Source organism: Rhopalosiphum padi, unplaced genomic scaffold (assembly GCF_020882245.1).
Source record: "Rhopalosiphum padi isolate XX-2018 unplaced genomic scaffold, ASM2088224v1 scaffold1, whole genome shotgun sequence".
NCBI classification, from domain to species: Eukaryota; Metazoa; Arthropoda; class Insecta; order Hemiptera; family Aphididae; genus Rhopalosiphum; species Rhopalosiphum padi.
In genome coordinates this window covers 10,036,475-10,041,275 of record NW_026869996.1, presented here as the reverse complement: position 1 = coordinate 10,041,275, position 4,801 = coordinate 10,036,475, and positions in this window count along the sequence as shown.

The window sequence follows — 4,801 nt, the reverse complement described above, 5'->3', positions numbered from 1 at the left end:
CAAGACACTTACTTGTGTTAACTTCGGGCATAAAATATGAACAATTCGTTTATAATATCAAAAATCTTTATTAAATGAACAACAACTACACCCAATAGCTAAGTAAAAACAACCATCAATTACGTTAAAAGGCCGTCCGGTGAACGGCACACGACCAACTAGTTTTTCTCTGAGGCGATCGGGCATCGGATGTCGTCCCCACTACCGCCCTCTGTCGGTGCATACAATTAATAATTGAGTGTTTTATAAGCAGTTAATTTGTCAAAATCATCATATAAAAACATGTATTATAGTGCATTCAAAATACCAGGTTAAATGAAACACGTGAAAGATAATAATGGTAAATTTCTTAAACTATTGTTCAAGCTTCTAAACATTAACTTAATATTTGAGTGTTTTTATAAATGTTTTATAATGATCATTTAAATATAGTAAAAATAAAAGATATTTATAGCATAGGTAAATTTTAAGAATAAACAATACAAGCTAAAGATGTTTACTATTATTTTATTCAGATATTTAACAAATCTCAATTGTTTCACAGCTATTAATTTAGTATCAATTATATTCAAAAACCATTGCACGCACATTGCATGAATCCAATATTATTATCAGTATCTTCTAGTCCATTTTCAACATAGGATGTTGATACTTTCCTTGGTGGTAGAAACGTGAATTTGTGTCTCAGCATGCCATGATTGATCTGATATACTGCAATCTGAAAAAATGTAGTAATTAATAATGTATAATGGTTGGAGTATAACTTGAGAATACAGTGTTTTACTGGCAGTTCAAAGTATGAATTTTGTAATATTGGTCAATATTATCATATAAAAAACATGTTTTATAGTGTTTATGAAGTATCAGCTTAAATGACAAATATGGATGTTAGTAATGGTAAATAAGAATCATTCACTTAATCTAATGGTCTACGTTTCATGACACTAACATCATAATTGAGATTTTTATGAGCAGCTAAAAATATGAATTTGTAATATGAGTCAAAATTATGATATATAAGCACGTTTTATGGTGTTTATTATTAAGTATGAGCCTAAATGAAATATATGGAAGTTAATAATGGCAAATAAGAACCATTTACTTAATATAATGGTTAGGGTTTTATGACACTAACTTTTTGTAAAACTACTATTAATTGAATATCAATTACATTCAATACCCATTACACGCACGTTGCATAAAACCATTATTATTAGCAGTACCTTCTATTCCATTCTCAACGGAAGATGTTGTAACTTTCCCAAGTGATAGAAATGTTAATTCATGTCTCAGCATGCCTCCAGTGATCTGCTGTACTGCCATCTAAAACACAAAGTAGTCAGTTAAATATGTATAATGGTTAAAGAAATAATTATAATGCTTAGCAATAAAAGAGATAGTACAAATCGACCAGAATGTTTTGTTGAGTTTTAATGTAAAACAAAATATAAGTAAACAATACACTTGTACATTAACTTAAAATTGCTGCTTTTCAATATTAAAATAATAAGAGTTTGTAATACTTGTATACATTATACAATAAGAATCATTGTCATAATCCAGTAGTCAAGGTTTCTAGACACTAACATGAGAATTCAGTGTTTTATAAGCAGTTTAAAATATGACTTTGTAATATTTGTTAAAATTACCATGTAAAATCATGTTTTATTGTGTTTATGAAGTATCAGCTTAAATGTAATATTTGAATGTCAATTATGGAAAATTAGAATCATTTTCTTATAATCTAATGGTCAGGGTTTCATGACACTGACTTTTTGTAACACTACTATTAGTTTAATATCAATTAAATTCAATACCCATTACACGCACGTTGCACAAAACCATTATTATTAGCAGTATCGTCTAGTCCATTTTCAACGTAGGATGTTGATATTTTGCATAGTGGTAGAAATGTGAATTCATGTCTCATCATGTATTGAGTGACCTGCTGTACTGCCATCTAAAAATTAAAAATAGTCAGTTTAAATATGTAAAATGGTTGGAGAATAACTTGAGAATACTGTGTTTTACAAAGAGTTCAAAGTATGACTCTGTAATATTTGTTTAAATTACCATGTAAAATCATGTCAAAGTTATGATATTAAATCATTTTTTATTCTGCTTATGAAGTATCAGCTTAAATGTAATATTTGAATGTCAATTATGGAAAATTAGAATCATTTTCTTATAATCTAATGGTCAGGGTTTCATGACACTGACTTTTTGTAACACTACTATTAGTTTAATATCAATTAAATTCAATACCCATTACACGCACGTTGCACAAAAACCATTATTATTAGCAGTATCGTCTAGTCCATTTTCAACGTAGGATGTTGATATTTTGCATAGTGGTAGAAATGTGAATTCATGTCTCAGCATGTATTGAGTGATCTGCTGTACAGCCATCTAAAAAAAAATAGTAAGTTAAATATGTATAATGGTCCAATGGAGGATAAAATGTCGCTACTAGACACCGTAAGGAGAACAACAACTTTTATATAACAACTAGTACGTGGACAACACTGAATAATTTTGAAATGGAAACAATCAATACATAAACTAACAGACAAAGTTCATTTTTATTACAAAATTCTTGAAAACGATTTACAATTGAAACTTTAATACAAATACGAATGTAAAACTGCAAAATGACATTATGAAATATAGACATAATATATAACAGACGATAAGAAATAATAATTATGATAAGCCATAAAAGATAGTACCTACAAATATACCAGAATGTTTTGTAGAATATAAGTGTACCTATTATAAGTGTAACTAAAGAATACATTTGTACAACAACTGAAAATTTGCTCCTCTTCAATATGAAAAAAGTGGGTATCGCTCCGCTGTATAGTAGAGATGGAGAGTAGGTCACTGGTCACTATAATGGATGTGTTAAATTTGAATGCAACGACGGGTAGCATTGTATACGAAAAACGATTCTGAACGGAGATGATTTGTCAGTCAATGATAATTAGTTGGACATATTATATTGTTACCCATATTTAAATTGTAATACATCGTTATTTTACGCGATTTCGTAAAAAAATTATATTTCATACGCACATAACATGTTTTCTATATTGACACCGGAATATTTTTTTTTACGGTTACTTGAAGGAAAACTTATGGATAACCTAGTATTGGATTTTTGAACCTTAAGTATAAATCACAAAAATTTTATGATTTTTCAACTTCAAAATTCTTTGTAAATTTTCGTGATTTTCATATATTTTCTAAACATTTGAACTTTAAATGCTTATAAACAAAAATTGTGACTAACGATTTTTTATATTTTATTTACCACGATAAGTTTTAATTATCTATAAGTAGCCTAAAAAATGTCAAAATATTTTGAAAATTTTAATCGCAAATAGATAACGCTAATATAAACGTTTGTTGAAAATTTCAAGTATTTACAAAGATTCGTTTTTGAGAGTTACAGCAAAATCTAAAAATCGATTTTGTCTTTTCAAAGAGGGGTCTGAAGTCAAAAACGAAGCATTATTACTACTCCAAAAAGTGATGACAGACACAAAAAATCATTGTAAAATCAATACATTCATCACTCCGTTCAGAATCCTAAAAATATGAATTTGTATTATTCGTCAAAATTAACTTATAAAATCATATTTTATAGTTTTTATGAAGTAAAAATATCACGTTAAATGAAACATGTGCAAGTTAAAAATTATAAATTAGAATCATTTTCGTAATCAAGTAGTCAAGGATCAAGACACTTACTTGTGTTAACTTCGGGCATAAAATATGAACAATTCGTTTATAATATCAAAAATCTTTATTAAATGAACAACAACTACACCCAATAGCTAAGTAAAAACAACCATCAATTACGTTAAAAGGCCGTCCGGTGAACGGCACACGACCAACTAGTTTTTCTCTGAGGCGATCGGGCATCGGATGTCGTCCCCACTACCGCCCTCTGTCCGGTGCATACAATTAATAATTGAGTGTTTTATAAGCAGTTAATTGTCAAAAATCATCATATAAAAACATGTATTATAGTGCATTCAAAATACCAGGTTAAATGAAACACGTGAAAGATAATAATGGTAAATTTCTTAAACTATTGTTCAAGCTTCTAAACATTAACTTAATATTTGAGTGTTTTTATAAATGTTTTATAATGATCATTTAAATATAGTAAAAAATAAAAGATATTTATAGCATAGGTAAATTTTAAGAATAAACAATACAAGCTAAAGATGTTTACTATTATTTTATTCAGATATTTAACAAATCTCAATTGTTTCACAGCTATTAATTTAGTATCAATTATATTCAAAAACCATTGCACGCACATTGCATGAATCCAATATTATTATCAGTATCTTCTAGTCCATTTTCAACATAGGATGTTGATACTTTCCTTGGTGGTAGAAACGTGAATTTGTGTCTCAGCATGCCATGATTGATCTGATATACTGCAATCTGAAAAAAATGTAGTAAGTTAATAATGTATAATGGTTGGAGTATAACTTGAGAAATACAGTGTTTTACTGGCAGTTCAAAGTATGAATTTGTAATATTGGTCAATATTATCATATAAAAAAACATGTTTTATAGTGTTTATGAAGTATCAGCTTAAATGACAAATATGGATGTTAGTAATGGTAAAATAAGAATCATTCACTTAATCTAATGGGTCTACGTTTCATGACACTAACATCATTAATTGAGATTTTTTATGAGCAGCTAAAAATATGAATTTGTAATATGAGTCAAAATTATGATATATAAGCACGTTTTATGGTGTTTATTATTAAGTATA